Source organism: Pelophylax lessonae (genome assembly GCF_965119305.1).
Source record: "Pelophylax lessonae genome assembly, chromosome: 4".
NCBI classification, from domain to species: Eukaryota; Metazoa; Chordata; class Amphibia; order Anura; family Ranidae; genus Pelophylax; species Pelophylax lessonae.
The window spans coordinates 535,897,314-535,918,015 of record NC_138771.1 but is presented as its reverse complement, the minus strand read 5'-3'; the positions used below and the strand labels follow the sequence as shown (position 1 = coordinate 535,918,015).

Here is a 20,702-nt window from a genome sequence, read left to right as displayed (position 1 = left end):
GAGCCTCAAGAAGAATTCCATAAATGTGACATATTCTTTCTGAAATCTCATTTATTCTAAAAGATAGTATATATGCATCTAGGGGTATGTTTAAAGCGGTATTAAAACCAAAAATGTAATCTATTGCAGCTTACCAATCAGATGTCATGGGTGCATTGATTTTCCTTTTTTTTTTTTTTTTTTTTTTTTTTTTTAGTCCCTTTTCCCCCTCTGTTTTTACATCTGCGGATCTGGCCAGTAACACCCACCCTGTATTTGAGCTCCTCACTCTGGATGAATGAATAAATGAGGCACCTTGGGACTGCAGGATTGTCAGTCTGGAGAAAGTGGAGTGTTTAATGTACTTGCAAGTTTAGCTGCACTAACAAATTGAAGCCCAACGCCAGCTCACATTACAGTTACACAAGCAGTTACAGCAACATTTTTTTTCTTTTACATAAATAAAAGTTTATCGTTAAAGGCACCCCTATCAGTGGTAAATGGTTTCTCTCAATCCTCCAACTGCTACATTTTCTGAAGAGCTTGTTCTTTCGAAAAATAGATTTACTGGCTGGATCAGCAGATGAAAATAAAAACAGCCTAAAGGAAACTAATGGAGCTAAGCTGCAGTGTGTTTGATTTTGGGTTTAATACTGCTTTAAGCTAAGGCACTTATTTGAAATTATTATTGGTAACCCTATGCAGCAAGTAAAATCAACCCACAAACTACTAACAAAAAAAATAAGTGCAAACAGATCATCAGTCTGGGTTTAATCGGAGCTCCCACCTGCCAGTAAGTAATCACTAGCATTGTATTTTGGCTGTCTGCTTTGCCTCAATTCAGTCATGTATTGTATGTTGAGTACCACCATTGTAGGCCCTAATAGATCCTCATTGCTGTCACCATGATTATGAAGTCACAAACAGACATTTGACTTTATAAAGGGGCTGTAGCCTTCTGTGTTCTGCCAAACATGTAATCAAGTGACACACAAGTTTTTTCCTTTTTTAGGTTTTTAAAAAATTTTATGAAGATCAGATTAACTTTAAAGAAATTTGTATGAAGGGAGTCCAGGGGAAAAAAAAGTTTTTGTTCTTGTAAGACTGATTCCTTAATGGGAAGGTATATGTTATTACCATCTGGGATTTGGTATTCTAATGAGGAAAGTTGCAATGTTTTCATTCCTTTATAAGTAAAAAAAAAAAAAAAACTCTTGTCAAAACTGAATACCTATTGCAGATAAGTGAAATGCTACCTGTATCTTAAACTTGAGTACCATCTGGTAATACCCCTCCATTACCTGGCTGTTTTTTAGTTTTCAACGTTACTGTTAGGCAATACTCTACCAAAATGTTATATCCCTTTTTGAGACAGACCTTTCTTATGGTGGCATTTAATAATTGCTGTTTTTTTTTTTTTTGTAAATTCTTTTATTGAAATATAAAAGGAATATGACAAGTCACGCAGAGGAATACAATGAATGATATAGAGAGAAAATAAAATACATATCCAACAGTCGAAAAATATGATATAAGACATCATGTTGACAAGGGACTGGAACGTTAAGATGGATATCCTAAACTAACTTAATACAACTACGCTAATCCCTGAGAGCACACCACAGAGAGATGCACAATGCAAAATATAGGACAATGGGTTTAAGGACTATTCTGAGGCAATTCCCGGCACCCACCGGCATCTATCACCTGGCCGGCTACAGGTGCGTGGGGGGTACCACCCAGACAGTCACTAGACTGCTCAGCGGCCGCTGAGGGGAACGATATTGGTATTCTCTTCAGGAAGAGGAACGAACAGATAACTAGAGAAATATGCCTAGAAGGTAAATCCAGAAATAAGCGAGAAAGCAAAGAGAGAAAGTCTAATCCGTGACATCCAGAGACAAGGCAGATTAGAGGCAGTAGATAGAAGGGAGGAGACAGAAAAGGGGGGCAGAAGGATAACTGGAAGGGGAGGTGGGGGACAGCTCGGCCCGGCATCACCCTCGCCATCAGATCAATAGATCACGATATTCTGCCGTAAATGTGAATTCATGCCAGTAGTACCAGCGCTTCAGAAATTTTTCTCTCTTTCTCTATCTCCGCGCTCCGTCACCACTAGGTCTTCCATTTCATTGATGCATTTCACTTTACGGAGCCACTTGGCCACAGTGGGGGGCTGAGTCTGTTTGCAAAGAGGGGGGATGCAACTTTTCACTGCCGTGAACAGAAGCGGCAGGATGGATTTCCGATAAGTCGCCCTTGGGAACTCGTGATGGTGAAGAAGGGAATGCTGTTATTTTTTTTATAGTAAAAAAAAAAATCAAAAATTAGCAGTATGAAAAGCCCTAAAATGAAATTTTGTGGAAAACTCCTCAAGGTGATTTCATGTTTTTCTACAGTTTTTGGAAATGAAGGAACTGCCAGTACAGAAGTTAAATGTAGAGTTTGAGAATAGTGTTCTTTTCGCATACAGTGGCAGGATGGAGATGGAAGGTAAATGTTCAGATGGGCAGAGTAAGGGAGGTGAGGGGTTACACATTGGAGCTACTGGGTGTGGGTGAGAAAGGGGGCCTGAAAGGGTTAAAAAAAAAACGATTGTTTGTCCCTGCAACAGATGAATGGATCAGCTGCTTATTCATTCATTCTGTGCCTAGTCATAAGTCCTAATCTGTCTCCTTCCTCTGTAAGGGGAAGGTGATGCATCAGCACTGTGACCAGTACCATGTAATTGCTGTGTTGACTGTTCAGTGGTCACATGATACCCAGCCCCTTTGATTGGCTTGGTACAGTGTTGAATTGGACAAGAAGGGGGAGGGGCAATGACATCAATCTCTAACTCATCCAACCAGAGAAACACCTTATGTTCATTGAACAAAACAAAATACAAGGTGTTCTATTAATAGTGGCCACAGAGGACCGCAGCAGAACTCGAAGATATTAGCTATTACTTTAGCAGCACCTTTTTCTAAAAGGATTAGTCAGTCCAGGTTATGTCAGTCAGTGTGTGGCACAAACTCTGCAGAAGTTTGGATGGATCTTCAGTCTCCAGAAATCATTTGTCGATCCAACTCATTGATTGACATATCTGTGTCTGATCTTGGACACGAGTTTCTCCAGGGTCTTTCTTCCTTTTGACGAGCCTTTGTCCTTATCCTCAAGGGTCTTGGCTGTTACTATCCATCAAACTGTTGACTGTTACAATCCAGTCAAGTCCAGACTCCTGGGCATCGTGGATTTTCACCTGGTGCTGCAGCTTTTATTTCGCCAGTGTTCAATCCTCTAAAGGTAGCTGCATATAACCCATGGTTAGGACTACAGATCACATGCACTGTACTAGAACTTTTTTACAGGCAAATAAAAAATACTATTAAATGTCCCTCTGCCCATTCCACATATCTCACTCTCCACACCACATACAGTGCATCCTGGAAGTATTCACAGTGTTTCACTTTTTCCACATTTTATGTTACAGCCTTATTCTAAAAGATTAAATTCATTATTTTCCTCACAATTCTACAAAAAAATACCCCATAATGACAACGTGAAAGAAGTTTATTTGAAATCATTGCAAATTAATATTAAAAAATGAAAACCATGACGTGCATAAGTATTCACAGCCTTTGCCATGACACTCAAAATTTAGCTCAGGTGCATCCTGTTTCCACTGATCATCCATGATGTTTCTACAACTTGATTGGAGTCCACACGTGGTAAAAAGTTGATTGGCCATGCTTTGGAAAGGCACACCCCTGTCTATTTAAGGTCCCACAGTTGACAGTGCATGTCAGAGCACAAACCAAGCTATGAAGTCCAAGGAATTGTCTGTTTAACCTCCAAGACAGGACAAGGAGGCACAGATCTGGGGAAGGGTAAAGAAAAAGTTCTGCAACATTGAAGGTCCCAATGAGCATAGTGGCCTCCATCATTCGTAAATTGAAGAAGTTTGGAACCACCAGGACTCCTAGAGCGGGCCACCCGGCCAAACTGAGTGTTCGGGGGGAGAAAGGTCTTATTCAGCTTATTTATTAGCTCCAGCATTCTTCTGGAAAGTTCTCCTCTCTACACAGAGAAACAACCATCTCTGCAGTACTCCACCAATCAGGCCTGTATGGTAGGGCGGACAGAAGCCACTCCACAGTAAAAGGCACATGACGGCCCACCTGGAGTTTGCCAAAAGGCACCTAAAGGATTCTCAGACCATGAGAAACATAATGCTCTGGTCTGATGAAACAAAGATTGATCTCTTTGGCCTGAATGGCAAGCGTCGGTTCTGGAGGAAACCAGGCACACTCATCCCCTGGCTAATACTATCCCTACAGTGAAGCATGGTGATGGCAGCATAATTCTATGGGGATGTTTTTCAGTGGCAGGAACTGGGAGACTAGTCAGGCTTGAGGGAAAGATTAATGTGGCAATGTACAGAGACATACTTGGTAAAAACTTGCTCCAGAGTGCTCTGGACCTCAGACTGGGGCAAAGGTTCATCTTCCAACAGGACAACAACCCTAAGAACACAGCCAAGATTAGAAAGGAGTGGCTACAGGATAACTCTGTAAATGTCCTTGAGTGGCCCAGACTTGAACCCAATTGAAATCTCTGTTGAGACCAAAAAATGGCTGTGCACCGACTCTCCTCATCCAACCTGATGGAGCTTGAGAGGTCCTGCAAAGAATGGGAGAAACTGCCCAAAAATAGGTGTACCTAGCTTGAAGCATCATACTCAAAATTACTTGAGGCTGTAATTGGTGCCAAAAAGTGCTTCAACAAAGTACTTTTTTTTTGCAAAGATTTCAAACAAACTTCTTTCATGTTGTCATTATGGGGTATTGTTTGTAGAAATTTGAAGAAAATCCATTTTGGAATAAGGCTGTAACATTAAAAAAAAAAATGTCGAAAAAGTGAAGAGCTTTGAATACTTTCCGGATGCACTGTATGTCATACACAAGGGCCGCGGGCCGATTCCAGTCGCCCTGACCATTTTAATGTGGTCCTCGCACCTTTCCCACAGCTGCGACACCCCTCTTGTCTCTGCAGTCGGCAGCAGGGAGGAGGATAAAACTCTTTGCCAGATCTTGTGCTCCGTGCAGCTGTAGAGAGGATCGTCTCTGGCAAATTTTTTTAACTCTGGGGGGAGAGAGTGCTAATAGTACCCTAGCTGTTATGAATTATTATTGTTGCTGTTTCTTTAAGCTATCAAATAGAAAACACCAGCAGTGCAAATAAATGTATACCCTGGAACTAATATACAATCAAATCTACTTGGTTATAAATGTATTGAACAACTAATTCATGAAGATGCATATAAGGTGCTGAAGTGCAAAAAAAACATATTTCCATAACCATAAACTGTGATACAAAGTGCTGGGTGCATAAAAATCATGAAAATGCTGGTTAAATGAAATACTTAAAAATGCATGAACACGGTCATATCACAAATTGTAAGTCCATAAAAGTGTACAGTCCTAAAATGGACATGTGACCAGTGCTCAAAACAACTAAACGGGGAACTGATGCCTCCACTAGTGCTCCCCTGCCAGGTCCGCACTCGCCAGAAGATTCTGCCTTACCAGGGGCTAGAAAGTATCCAAATATTAATGAGCAGTCTCCTCTGTTTAGATATGGTACCCTGTGTTCTCCATGGTCTTCTTTCTCTATGAACTTACAGAGGAGGTAAACAGACATTGGCAAACCCCATAGGGTAAATCCGTAAAGTACTTTTATTTAAAGCACGCTAACATGCACTTACATTGGACAAGAAGTATTTGGGATTGTATTACAATTTGTCCAGGAGGCTATGCGCTGCACAGACAGGAACCAGAAGTGATACCAGATGCTCTTCCCTATGTATTTTGTAAGAATGATGTCATCCGGAGCGGCACGATCTATGCTGCAATGCTTTGGTATTTTCGCATTTAGGGCAGCCCACTGAAATGAATGGGCTGCCCTCAAATTCCAACGGAAAAATCATTCATGCACTGTCACACCTGCACAGCTGTGAATGGAATCTTTAAAGGGTAACTTCACTTTCATTGTGCACATAAAAAGCACATAAATATTATAGCATGTACAATTGTGAAATAAGTCCTATTGTAATTGCATGGTATTAAAAATTACCTTTCCTTTTCAATCTGCAGCCACTGTAATTTTCTGTAAAGTACAATGCAATATGGCTACCTGGAGGTGTTCTGTACACAGAATGTGAACAATAGCTCTGTTTTGAATGCCCAAATTATTTGTATTCCCTATACCCAAAATCCCATTAATGCAATAATTTTAACATGTGTTGTGAAGTACAGGTAGGTGTGAGGGGCTATCCTTTTAGTACATTGGTTTGTCATTCAAAATGAATGCTTACACGTGCATAGTGTTACTGTAATGCATACATTACTGTAACGCGTAGGTGTGAAGCCTGCCTTCTAATTTTATGTATCATTTATTAGTTCAATAGCCTTTTGTAGTACACCACACATCAACAGACTGATAGAGGGGACAACACTTCAAACCAGCCAAGCTCTGCCTTAGTGTATGTGTGCTGATAATGTAATTGTTCAGAGAGGCACCATCTTTGCTAGCAGGAAGCAAAAGATGATGTGAACAACATACTTGCACATTATGCATACACTAATCTCCAGTTCCCCTTTTCCAGAGCTCATAGTTCCAAGCTGCCCCTTGCTACTTTACCCACCACCGCGATCATCTCTGATGCCTATTTGGGTTCAAATAACTGAATTTCTCTTACATCCTCCGACAGTCGCCACCCACTCATACAGTCTTCACCAATAGGGTATTGACTTCCTCTCCTTAGGAGTAGCTAGGCATAAGACTTGTTAAAACAAAAGCATTTACATAGACACACCCATGGGGGCTGTCCCACTGGTCCAATACCCCCCTGCAATAGCCATCCCAACTCAGTTTGTCTTCTGCCTGGTTCAGGAGTAGATAGGAATCCCTGTGCTGGGGCTACAGTCTCAGCCTTCTTCTTCTATTTTATGATTTTATTTTCTGCGAATGTCCTTTTTTCTTTGCATTACTAGCTTACTAGCTGTTTTTATTTTGTCAGCGTTAGTCGGATCTTCGGATGAAGACGTCGTTTGTGGAGCTGGGAATCGGACTGGTCGTCCTTTTGCTCCGGGACAGAGGATCAGATGGAATCCCAGCCCGCCATTGAGCGTTTAGCAGGCTATGTGTTAGCCCTGGCCTCGCAAATGACCCATCCCTGTCCTCAGGGATGCAGCCTGTGAGGTGGCTACCTCACCGTACACATGCACGGTTCGTCCGTGCACTGCTGGTGTCCTGCGTTTTTTCTGGCTGACGGCACTCCCCTGCCATCTGAGGGCGGGTGGTTTCCCGTTGATATGAGGCACCCCACGCCATTGAGTACAGGTAAGTACACTTCTGTGTGGGGCCTCTGCCTGGAGTCGGCAGTCCTCTGTGTCTGTGGTGTCCCCTATGTCTGTGCGTTTTGGGCTCCCTGATCCCGGTCCCTGCGGGGATTTTTTCTCTCACAGCCAGCGCTGTGTGGGGTTTTGGGGGTTCCCTCTCCTGTGTCACTTTAGGGTGCTTGGAGGTACAGACACGTGCGGCGACCGCTGCGGGGTTAAAAACCGCCGGTCCCCCATTTTAGGTGTGGGCAGCATGTCTGGCTTCACTATGGGCGCTTATACAGTATTGTATGTAGTGTATTTTGGCGCCTTGCGGTGCCATCTTGTGTGTGGCAAACGATTGTTCCAAGCACATGTCGGCGGCCATTTTACCGACGCCTCCCATTACTTTTACATAGGCATCAATGTTTCCTTAGCCTGCAGCCTCAGTTCAGTCTCTGGCGGTGACATCACTTCCTTCCTTCACTCAGGAGTGACCGACGGCGGTGGTAATACACTTGTGGGGCTCTGTTCTGCTGTCCTTCTTTTCCTCCCTTGTGCAATCTTCTTGGCTTTGTTTGTCCCTGCGGGGGGTCTGTGTTCCACAGTCATTGTAGCGGTGTGCTGCGGGGTCCGTGGCGCACTTAAAGGGCCAGTACCTTAAAAAAATAAAAATAACTTTTTCTGCAATGGAATCCCAGGACAGCAAATTCCCTCCAACCTTGGTGGGGGATTCAAGTTCCTCTGAAACCTTTACCCTGACTAATTTGGCTGCTGTAGTGGCAACTTTGGTGTCCAAAATGGATGTGCTGATGACTGAACGTGCTACTAGAAAAAGGCCTAGGATTTCTTTTTCTTCCGATTCTGGATGTGACATGGTTGCTGTAGGTAGCGTGCCCCTTTCAGGGTCTCGCTCTTCTCAGGACCCGCAAGAGTCTGAGGGGGAGGCGGAGGTTACAGGGGTGGATGAATTCTCCCCCCCCCCCCCCCGAGGAACGTGCAGCTATGGATGCGCTGATTCTTGCCATTAAGGAAACACTACATTTAAAGGATGAGCCCAATCCTCCGGGCATTGTGTCCTCTTTTGGTACACACAGGACCCGCAAGACGGCGCAGGTTTTTCCTTGCCCCGCTGAGTTTCATCACCTTCACGGTGCATAGGTTTCAACTTCTCTACCCTTTTGCGTCTCCTACGGTTGCACGCTGGTGTGTGGCTTCTCAAGTGGATCACACTGTTGCCATATTGAACAAGGCTACTCTGGTTCCCACCGAAGATTCTCTGGTATTTAGGGATCCTACGGATAGGAGGCTGGAATCTCTTACCCGCGATACCTACGTGGTGGTGGGTTCCATGCTAAAGCCTATTTTCCCCTCTGTCATGGCGGCTCAGGCTGTGGCGGATTGGACCAAGGTGCTAAGACGCACTCTCGTGGCTGATTCTGCCCCCCCACTACCGTGGAGATGGTGGACCAGATTTATCAAGGGGTCATGTATTTGTGCGATGCGGCCTTAAATGAGGCCCCATTGGCTGCGCGCCTGTCCAGTGTCAACCGTTGACTGATCTGGTTGAAAAGCTGGTCAGCTGACCAGAAATCCAGAAAGACGGTGGCTGATAATCCCTATGCGGGGTCTCGCCTTTTTGGAGACTCCCTGGATGAATTGGTTAAAGGAGTCACTGGGGGCAAGAGCACTCTGCTGCCCCAGAATCCTAAGGGCAAGTTTTTCCGCGGCAAGCGGGGTCCCGCCTTTAAACCTAATCAGGGGTCCTTTCGTGCCTTCAAGGCACAATACAAGGGGAAACCCTTCAAGGGCCAGGGTGGCCAAAGAAATCCCTGGGCCGGCTAACAAAAATCCGGCCAAGCTGGTGCGGCAGCTCAGTCCGCCTCTGCCTGAAGGGGCGCTCTCACCCATTTCAGGGGTGGGAGGGACGTTTGCGCGGTTTCCTCCGACCTTGGCTGCTCCGACTTCCAGACAGGTGGGTTCAAGAAATCATTCGATCAGGGTACAAGATCGAATTTTTTTCACGGCCGGCAGACAGATTCTTTCCCTCAAATCTTAATTTGACCCCAGGGCGGTTACAAGACCTGCATCAAGCGGTACAGGATCTCCTCGCTCAGGGGGTAATCGTCCCGGTGCCTCATCGGGACAGGTTTCGGGGGTTTTACTCAAATCTATTCACTGTGCCCAGAAAGGAGGGCAAAGTGCGTGCGATTCTGGACTTAAAAGCTCTGAACCGCTTTGTGCGCGTTCGAAAGTTCCGCATGGAAGTGCTCCGCTCGGTGGTGGCCCCCCTGAGTCCGGGAGAATTCCTGGCCTCTATCGACACATCCCCATTTTTGAGGGTCATCAGAGGTACCTCCAGTTTGCTATCGCGGAGTATCATTATCAGTTTGTGGTGTTACCTTTTGGGTCTCGTTTCGGCACTAAGGGTCTTTACCAAAGTGTTGGCGCCTGTTCTGGGCCTGTTACGGGCACAGGGCATTGCGGTCTTGGGATATCTGGACGATCTCCTGTTAAGGTTGAGTGCCAGTCAGAGCCTGTTGCGAGATCTGTCCACTACAGTTCAGACGCTTCAGGAGTTCGGATGGACCATTAACGTTCAGAAGTCGACCTTGTCTCCTTCGGTTCGTCTTCCATATTTGGGAATGGTTCTGGACTCTGCTCAGACGAAGGTGTTCTTACCAGAGGACAAGCTCCGGACCCTGCAGTCCGAGGTCAGGTCCCTCAGGGACAACGAATCCTCATCATTCAGGACCTGTATGCGGTCCCTGGGGTTGATGGTATCGGCCTTCGAGGCGATACCATTTGCACAGTTTCACACGCGATCTCTCCAAGCGGAGATTCTGGCCAGGTGGGACAGACTACCTCAGTCCTTGGACCTGTGAGTGTCTGAGTCGCCAAACCAGAATGGATCTCTTGTGGTGTAACACAAAACACCTATGTCAGAGACCTATGTGTCCAGAAGGTATATTCAACCGGACACCAACCATCCGAGGGACCTATTAGGAATTCCTAATGGTCTTCTTCTGAGGCAGGGAGCCACCGCAACCTAAACAATGTAGTAAAATGGTTGGGAGAAGGAGCCAAAGATCAGCTCCTAAAGAATGGCTGCAATAAGGGATGCTCACACCTGCTAATTTCAAAAATGCAAAAACTTTATTGAAAAACATTGAGTATAAAACAACCCCTATGTATGGGGCGATTCAAAAAGTGGTGATACAGAAAACAGAATCCATTGCGGTGAAAATAAACACGTACAACATAAAAACAAACAATGACTCGCACACACATGGCCGGCCACACACACACCAGAAGAAAGATACACTGATACATGCACCCGCAGCATATGGCTTTATGAAGATTTATTAAGTATTCTATATATGTGATCCATATTCAAAATGGATACAGGACTGCTCATACTCATAAACATGGGTGGAGGAGACAGCTGGAGTGGAAACGAAAAATAACCCCATAAATATAGAGATCTCATATTATTTAAAGATGAAGGGCTTACTTATAGTTTACCCTGAGTGGCTGGTCATAGACAAAGGCCAAACTTAAAAGTATGGTCAACTTTCTCCTAGAGGGAAGGGGGCCCTCCTGATACATATGAAGGAAACGACCCCTGTCGGTACAGTACCCGATTCATTAGCCTTTAACCAATGATTAACTGCCTTATGCAGCAGAAGCTTATTTGTATGATATATCCCCACAAGACATGCCCTGCATAAAACTATATACTTATATCCACCACTGCTAGACACCGGTGTGAGCCTGCGCAGCTTTAGAGCGAACCTGCATTTCTCCCCTGCTCCCATTCCAGTTTGGATTCATTTGGTGGGTCTGCATTAATCCATCCTTGGATGACAGTCATGGTCCAAAATTGCCCATGTTTCATTACGTGGCCATACTATTGCCATTGACTTAACCACATTGAAGCCCGACTATTATTCCTTAATCAAGGACCGACAGCTTTCATTTATCCTACATTCCTCCTCAATGTGAACACCTCATCAATTTTGAATCCATGTATTCGGTGCTGACTACATACACTTGCTGTCTACTTACATGTGAGGATGTCATGATTTGTCTTCATACTGGCAATTGATTGCACTAATCTGTTATTACAGACCAGGTCAGACATTAGATTGGCATCAAGCTAGGTGCAGACAATTCTACAGGTCCATACATGTCTGTTTTGATACTTGAGGTGTAGGATTATTGAAGTTCAATCACTATCATATTCAATCTGTCATAGACCAATGTGGGTGAAGTACTAGGTCAGTACTGTTCTGACATCTTGAGTATGTGGCATGTTGATGCACGATCAGACACCTAGGCAGCTTTAACAAAGCTTCATAAAGCCATATGCTGCGGGTGCATGTATCAGTGTAGCTTTCTTCTGGTGTGTGTGTGGCCGGCCATGTGTGTGTGAGTCATTGTTTTGTTTTTATGTTGTACGTGTTTATTGTCACCGCAATTGATTCTGTTTTCTGTATCACTACTTTTTTTTTTTTAAATCTTTTTTATTGAGTTTTCAACAGAGAAAATAAAACAAAACAACAAAAACAAACTACGGTGCCAGGGTCCACACTGACCCGAACTACTAGGCAGTACAGGCATTAAGGCACGGTACCCACGCAGGGGTCCAAATGGAAAAACATTAGCAGCAAAGACATCATAAAAGGCAAACACTTCCCTCCCATGAAACCCGACTTCTGCTCAGGGGGCTATCTCGTGACAAGACATGTGGCATAGGCACAAGAGGGCAATACCTCAAATAAGACCGACGTGGGCATCCCCTGCCGCCCTAGGGCGACGGGACGAGGCCCGCATCAGCCGCTCGCAGCCGTAGAGGGATCGGCGAGCCACTTCTTAAACACCCTGTCATGTTTCTTCGGGCAGCCTCTATGTGTATACGTGTCCTTGTAAAGAGGAAGTACCGAGTTCACCAGTATCTTTCATTGCAGTACCGTGGGTGGCGATCGTCGTCGCCAATGCAAAACAATAGATTTCCTGGCATAATAAAGCAAAAGACCCAGCAACGTCCGATCAGCCACCCGGGGCACTAGGTCATCAAGCAAACCCAGAATGCAGATTCTGGGGCTGGGATCAAGTTTAACCTGAGAAACGTTTTCAATCAATTGAAGCACCCCGGACCAAAAGTCAGAGAGATGGGGGCAGGTCCAGAATATGTGGAAGAAATCTCCCGGAGACTGGCCACACCGCCAGCACTCCGGGGAGTGAGATGCATGCATCTTGTGGAGACGAAATGGGGTGAGATAGGCTCTATGGACTATCTTAAATTGGATGAGTCTGTCCCTGAGAGAGACCAGCATCTTAAAGGGGACCTCCCACACATTAATCCAATCCTCCGAGTCCAAGTCCGGAACATCCCGGGCCCAGCGATCATGGAGGCCAGAGAGCTCCGGAGAGTGGACTCGGAGAAGGTGGGCATACAGAGCCGACACCGCTCGCTCCGAGCAGTCATGTCGCCGAACCCCGTTCCAGGTCCGATTGCACCAGCTGAGCACCACCGGGCGGGAACTGGGCTTTGAAGGCATGAGAGAACTGCAGGTATCTGAACACTAGGGATGGCGGGACCTTAAACGTATCGACAAAATGGGACAATAGAGGGAAGGTGAGATCATGCGACACATCCGAGAGTTTCTTGATGTTGAATTTAGTCCACACAACCGGGTCAGGAAGGGAATAGAGATGCGGCAAATCAGGATTGTGCCACAAAGGCGCGTTGGGGGAGACCGCCGTGCCCGGATAACCCTCGAGCTGCAGCCCGAGTTTCCAGGCTCGCAGCACTGTGGACATGGAGGCAGTGAGCCCGTGCGGGGCCTTGGGGCCCCTAAACAGCAAGTGAGTGAGTGCCTCCACAGATCCGAGCACCGCCGCCTCCACCGCAACCGCCGAGTTGTATAGATCAGGATTTAGCCACCAAACGGCCGTGACCAGTTGAGATGCTAGGAAGTATTTGTGGCAATCCGGAAATGCCAGTCCCCCCTGGGAAAGGGGGCGCATAAGTGTGGAAAATTTGTACCTAGGCGGGCGCGACCCCCACAAGAAAGAGGAAAATAGTCTATTTAGTGCCGTGAAAAAGGACTTGGGTATCCACTGCGGGGAGTGGCGAAAGAGGTACGTAAATTTAGGCAATACCTTCATCTTCACTAGATTAATGCGACCTAAAAGGGAAAGGGGTAGGTTCTCCCATGCCTTCAATCTTGCCCTAACTGCGTTGACCACCGGGTCCAGATTAAGTGAAATAAAGGCGTCAACATCCCGAGACACCCGTACTCCCAGGTACACCATGTCCTCCACCCATTGCAACTGAACATCCGGCGGTGCCGAGTGCCTGGCCCCCTGGTCAATCGCCAACAGTTGCGACTTAGACCAGTTGACCCTCAACCCGGTCACTCTGGAGAAGGTGTCCAGAACGTGCAGCGCCCCCCGGAGGCAAGAGTCAGCATCATTCAAGAACAGTAGGAGGTCGTCTGCATACAGGGCTACCCTCTCCTCCAACCCGGCAATCCGCAGGCCCCTGACTTGCGGGGAAATGCGGAGGGCCTCCGCCACCGGCTCCATGGCAATGGCAAACAAGGCCGGAGAGAGGGGGCAGCCCTGTCGCGTGCCCCTAGATAGGTTGAACCTAGAGGACAACTGTCCACCCAAGCGAATAGCCGCCACCGGTGCACTGTAAATGGTTTGCAACCAACGGATGAAGATTAGGGGGAACCCCATTCTCCGGAGAGTCTCCCACAGGAAAGGCCACTCCACCGAGTCGAATGCCTTTTCTATGTCAAGTGAGGCCACTACTCTAGTCCCTACGTTAAGATGTTGTGCTTGTAGGTTGGTATACAGTCTGCGAAGGTTAACATCCGTGGACCTATGAGCCATAAAGCCTGTTTGGTCTTGATCCACTATCGAGGGAAGTAAGGGCTGGAGTCTAGTAGCTAGCAACTTGGTCAGAATTTTCAGGTCATTGTTGAGTAGCGCGATAGGCCTGTAAGAGGCGCAGAGCTGGGGGTCCTTAGGGGGCTTGTAAATGAGGATGATATGTGCTTCCGCCATCGAGGGGGGCAAGGACCCCTCCTCGAGGCACCTGGTAAAGGTCGCGGCCAGCAGCGGGGCTAGAAGTCCCGAGTGTGTCTTATAAAATTCTATGGGCAGACCGTCCGGGGCCTTGCCACCTGGTATGGACGATATTATGGCCAAATCCTCGTCAGTCGTGACTGGGCGCACCAGCCAATCTCTCTCCCGGTCCGAGAGCCAGCCTAGGGCCACTGGGTCCAGGAGGGAGTGTAAGTCAGTCGGGCTAAAGTCTGGGGGAAGGGTGGTAGTGTAGAGTGTGCTATAGTAAGATCTAAAGGCTTCCAGTATGTCCTCGGGAGAGGTAAGGGCCTCCCCTGTGGGAGAGGTGTGCTCCGGAACCACCGTCTGGGGTGAGTCATGTTGAGAAATCAACGCCAGAAACCTACCATTCCTGTCCCCCTGTTCGAAAAAGGACTGTCGGGAGTGGTACATCGCCAACCTCGTAATCTCCGACATATGTAGATGCAAGTCCCTTTTCTTCGCCTGCAACGTCTCGAAGTTGGCGGTCGAAGGGTCCAGGCCATACGTGGCACTGGCGCCCTCCACCTCCTCCTCCAGACGGGTCAGCGTAGCTGAATGCTGGACCTTGACCGCCTTAATGGTAGACCTATAGTGGCCCCTGGTGTAAGCCTTAAAGGCGTCCCAAACCACTCCGGGCGTGGACGTCTCTGCGTTATTCTTCCAATACTCCTGCAGAAGTGGTTGGATCTGAGAGGAGACGTCCGGGTGGTCCACCCATTGAGAGCCCAAGCGCCACATAGAGCCACACCGGGCCGCAGTAGAACGCAAGGTAAGCTCCAAGGGGCAGTGATCAGACAGCCCTGCCGGCAAATACCGTGCCGACACCACATCAGATAGCACCGCCGTATTGGCGAAAGCTAGGTCAATTCTGGAGGAAGTCTTGTAAGAAGCCGAAAAGCAGGAGTAACCCCTCTGATCGTGGTGTTTCCAACGCCAGACCTCCGTCAACCCTGCGGCCTCCGACCAGCGTAATAGATCCTCCGAAAAGGATTTAGGGGCGGACGGCCTGTCCAGGGACGGGGAGAGAATGGCGTTGAAATCCCCCATCCAAAGAAACCTGGCAGGGCAGTACGGGGAAACCCTGTCCAAGATAGAATACAACACATCAGGCTTAAAGGGCGGGGGTACATACAGGCCCACTATCGCATACCTACGGTGCCACATAGTGAGAACTAGCACAACATAACGGCCCAGAGGGTCCGTATGGACCGCCTCCACCTCACAGGGAAGGGACTTTCGAATTAAAATCGAGACCCCCCTTGCGTAACTGGAGTAGGAAGCATGGAACGACTTGTGCACCCAAGGTTTCTTGAGGGACAACAGTTTGCTGCCCATCAGATGCGTTTCCTGTAAAATTACAATCGACGGTTTGTGGGAATTTAAGTATTGAAACATGAGAGCACGTTTAAATTTTGAATTTAGCCCCCGAACATTCCAGGAGAGGATGGAGAAGGTTTGCAGGTCACGTGAGGTCATGACAACTGTACTGGAAGGAAATGGGAGAGGACCCCGTGGGAACCATTATCAGCATCTGAGGAGCAGCAAGAGCAGGCAAACCCAAGCACCGTAAACACAACTGCAGAACAGGGAACACAGTTACACATGTAAACAGAACAAAAACACCCAGGCACGGAGTGCCTATCCTGCTAAGCCCCAGCATTCCCCCCGGAAAAACAGGGCGGACCAACTAGTCCCCCCGGGGGGAGCCAGGGAAAGCTTGTACCCAAAAAAAAACCAACACAGAGTCCAGAACCGCTGTTAGGCTAAAAGCATCAGCCTCAGCAGTAGGGGGGTCACACCGGCTCTACCAAACAGGGGGGAGCCGGGGTGGGCAGCATAGAAGAAATGTCCAGCAAAGGCGAAAAAGGAAAATCCCACCACAGTAAAACAAATAGACCAGCGGGGGATTTTATATTGCAGTGTGCATCTCGGCAGCTGGTTTAGCTCCATACAGTGAGCTACAGTGAACAGTCAGAGATGAGCAGCGGCAGTTCATATGGCACATACAGGAAGGAGGGGGGTCCAGGAGAGAAAAATAAGAAGGGGGGGGGGAGAATAATGGCAGGATGGTAGGGAGCAGGACCAAAAGAGGGCAATCCAAATCATAAAAGTCATATGAAGTAGGGGGGGTCAATAGTAGAAAGGGGGTATACTTGCGCAGCTCAGGTGCGGGGGGGATCCAGATCAGCGAACGCCCAGCCAGGAGGCCGCCAGGTCAGGAGTATCAAAAAATCTGGTGCGATCCCCGTCGATCACTCGGAGTCTGCTGGGGTAGAGGAGACTGTACTTGATACCCAGATCGCGGAGACGCTTGCGGATGTCAGTGAACTGGCGTCGTTTCTGTTGCACCTCAGGGGAATAATCCGGGAACAGCATAATGCTGGCGTCCTCATAGCGGAGTTCCTTCTTGGTTCGTGCTGCTGCCAAGAGACGGTCTCGGTCCCGGTAGTTGAGAAGGCGCAGCAGAAAAGGCCTGGGGGGTGCTCCGGGCATCGGAGGAACCGCGGGGACCCTGTAGGCCCTTTCCACCACAAAGGTCGGTGGCATAGCGGGGAGGTCCAGCAGCTGCGGCAGAAAGGTCTCAGCAAATTCCGCAGGCCTGGGGCCCTCCGCACGCTCCGGCAGCCCCAAGATGCGGATGTTGTTTCTTCGCAGGCGGTTTTCGGTGTCAATCGCCCTGTCCTGGAGAGCCTTAACCTGTATTTGCAGGGCATGGAGGTCCCTGGAGTCCTCCCTGGTGTTGTCCTCCAGGCGGGAGATGCGGTCCTCCGCTTCAGACACCCGCGAGCGGAATTTGTCCAGATCATGCCTGATCAGGCTAATATCCGTGGCCAGGTAGTCTATTTTGACCGTAAGGGTGTCCTTGCAGGCCTGTATCGCCTCCAGGATATCCGATGGAGAGGGATCCCGCTGCTGGCTTGGGCCTGCCTCCGTCTGGGACAGGGAGAAGAAGCGGGCGTAACCGAGGATCTAAGCCGCCCAGGCGATAGCGGAGGTGCCCGCTGCTTACCGCTCGTCTTCTTGGGGGGACCCAGGGTGGTGAAAGGGGGTGCCGAGGATAAACAGGTAGCTCAATGAGGCAAAAGGATGAGATCAGGATCGGAGCTCCAGCGCCGCACGTCCGCTCAGTCTCACATCCCGGCCACGCCCCCGTATCACCACTTTTTGAATCGCCCCATACATAGGGGTTGTTTTATACTCCATGTTTTTCAATAAAGTTTTTGCATTTTTGAAATTAGCAGGTGTGAGCATCCCTTATTGCAGCCATTCTTAGGAGCTGATCTTTGGCTCCTTCTCCCAACCATTTTAATCTCTTGTGGTGGCTTCAGTCCCCGGCTGTTTCAGAAGGAAAATCCTTCTGGCTGTTACTATGGACGGTGATTACCACGGATGCCAGCCTGTCAGGCTGGGGTTGGCGTCCTGGGCAACCTATCTGCCCAGGGCACTTGGTCGGAGGAGGAATCCTCCCTTCCGATAAACATATTGGAATTGAGAGCGATCAGGCTGTGCCTGCTCCACTGGTCGGATCGTCTTCAGGGCCGTCCTGTAAGGGTGCAGACGGACAATGCCACTGCAGTGGCGTACATCAACCACCAAGGGGGCACCGGGAGTGCCCGGGCGGCCCAGGAAGTGACCAGTATTCTGTCTTTCAAATGCTGTGTGTGAAGTGGGGATTCCCGGAGTGGATCTGTTCGCGTCTCGGCTAAACCACAAGGTGGAAAGGTTCGTGGCAAGAACGCGCGATCCTCTGGCAGATGCCTCGGATGCGCTGGTGGTGGTGCCTTGGCATCAGTATCGTCTGATCTATGCCTTTCACCCGATTCAATTGTTGTCTAGGTTCCTTTGCAGGTTGGCTTTGGAACAAACACTGGTGGTTCTGGTGGCGCCGGACTCTCCACGCCGGTCCTGGTACGCGGACATCGTTCACCTGGCCGTCGAGCCTCCATGGCGGCTGCCAATGTGAGAAGATCTGCTGTCTCAGGGACCGATCTTCCATCCTGCTTTACAGTCGCTGGCTTTAACGGCATGGCTGTTGAAAGCCAGGTCCTGAGAGACAGAGGTCTCTCCTCAGAGGTCATTACTACTTTAATCCAGGCTAGACAAGCCTCGTCTGGTAAGATTTATTACCGTATGTGGAAAGCTTCTTTTGCCTGGTGTGAGTCCAGGGGTTTCTCTCCTCGTTCATACTCGGTGGCGAGAGTGTTGGCTTTCCTCCAGTCTGGTGTGGACCAGCGCCTTGCGTTGGCCACGATTAAGGGCCAGGTATCTGCACTGGCTGTTCTTTTCCAGCGCCCTGTGGCGTCTCATTCCTTGATTCGCACCTTTATTCAAGGTGTGCGTCACTTGGCCCCTCCTCGAAGGGAGCCCTTACCTCCATGGGACTTGAACTTGGTTCTGTCCGTGTTACAACGTTCCCCATTTGAAAACATCAGGGAGATTTCGTTACCTTTGCTGTCTAAAAAGGTTGCCTTTCTGGTAGCGATCACTTCTGCTCGCAGAGTGTCGGAGTTGGTGGCGTTGTCTTGCCGCTCCCCTTACTTGGTGGTTCATAGGGATAAGGTGGTCTTGCGACCTAACCCGTCCTTTCTTCCAAAGGTGGTTTCGGATTTCCCCTCAATGAGGACATTGTTTTACCTTCGCTCTGTGCGAATCCTAAGCATCCTAAGGAGATTGCCTTGCATTCTTTGGAAGTTGTCAGGGCGATCAGGGTTTACCTGTCGTCAACTGAATCCTTTCGCAAATCGGATTCTCTTTGTCCTTCCTGAGGGACCTCGGAAGGGTATGGCTGCGTCTGCAGCGACCATTGCAAAATGTATCAGACAGACAATTGTTCAGGCCTATTCGTTGAAGGAACGGTACCACCCTTCCCTGTCAAGGCACACTCTACCAGATCGGTGAGTGCGTCCTGGGCTTTCCGGCATCAGGCCTCGGTGGCCCAGGTGTGCAATGCTGCGGCTTGGTCACCGGTGCACACCTTTTCCAAATTCTACAAAATTAATGTTCTGGCATCAGCTGATGCCTCCTTTGGCCGCAAAGTTCTCTGTGCGGCAGTACTGTAGGGGACCCAGGTTTTGTGTGGGTCCCTGGCGGTTGGGGTTGTTTACCCCCTTGGTTATTTGCTTTCCTGGGTTGTTGCTTCTGCTGAGCTTTTTTGTTGCCCAGAAGGTTCCCTTGCTGTTCACGTTAGGTTCCTTTCTCTGATGTGGGTGCTGCGTTGCCTTTTCTGACGGTTGCGTTTTCCACCCCTCATGTCTACACTGCTTTGGGACATCCCCATTGTTGAAGACTGTATGAGTGGGCGGCAACTGTTGGAGGACGTAAGAGAAAACTGAATTTTTGTAAAATCTTACCGTAAAATTCCTTTCCGTGAGTCCTCCGACAGTCGCCGCCCCCACCCCTCTTTTGGGGTTCTTATACACTTAACTGCTTGCTACCAAACTGAGTTGGGATGGCTATTGCAGGGGGGTATTGGACCAGTGGGACAGCCCCCATGGGTGTGTCTATGTAAATGCTTTTGTTTTAACAAGTCTTATGCCTAGCTACTCCTAAGGAGAGGAAGTCAATACCCCATTGGTGAAGACTGTATGAGTGGGCGGCGACTGTCGGAGGACTCGGAGAAAGGAATTTTACGGTAAGATTTTACAAAAATTCAGTTTTTTCCCATTGGGTGGTCAGTAAAGATGTATCTCCTACACATGTGCACAGAATTTAGATTGCCCTGATACCTGCCCCCATTCTCAGCATTTTAGATGCCATGGATGGACAAAGGAGTGTTCTCTCAACTGTGCTTGTGCTGCAGACTGTGTACATTTAAAAAATTGCTAGGAGCAAGAGCAAAGGGGTTTGTTTACTTTCAGAAAAGGGCATGCAAAGCTTTTTCAGCCATTTCAAAAAAAAAAAAAAAGCCCCCCGCTGATTTCTGCAGTGAAAGAAAATGCATACTTTACAAAAAGTGAAATGCATTTGCTTTTATTACCTTATATTTTTTGGTGGTGTTCGAGGATACAGGTGGGGGGAAGGTAGTTCTTGGAATTTTTTTTATCCAGCCATACATCATACAATTTATATCTGCATGATTTTATTTATCTGCACATATTTGCACCGGCACTTTCAATTGCACTATTTATCTCATGGTTTGGATACACTGTTGGTACGATTCACATAAAAGGTAGCGCCAGTTCCAACTACCTTCCCCCCACCTGACATTTGACCCCTAACTCTTAGGGGTTGGTTAGAGGC

General features: G+C 48.2%; 1 protein-coding gene across 1 annotated transcript in view; it reads left to right on the top strand.

The window, feature by feature from the left end:
* The window catches only part of GMCL1 (germ cell-less 1, spermatogenesis associated), a 295,564-nt gene that overhangs the window by 196,540 nt on the left and 78,322 nt on the right, over nt 1-20,702 (top strand). The window lies entirely within an intron of this gene.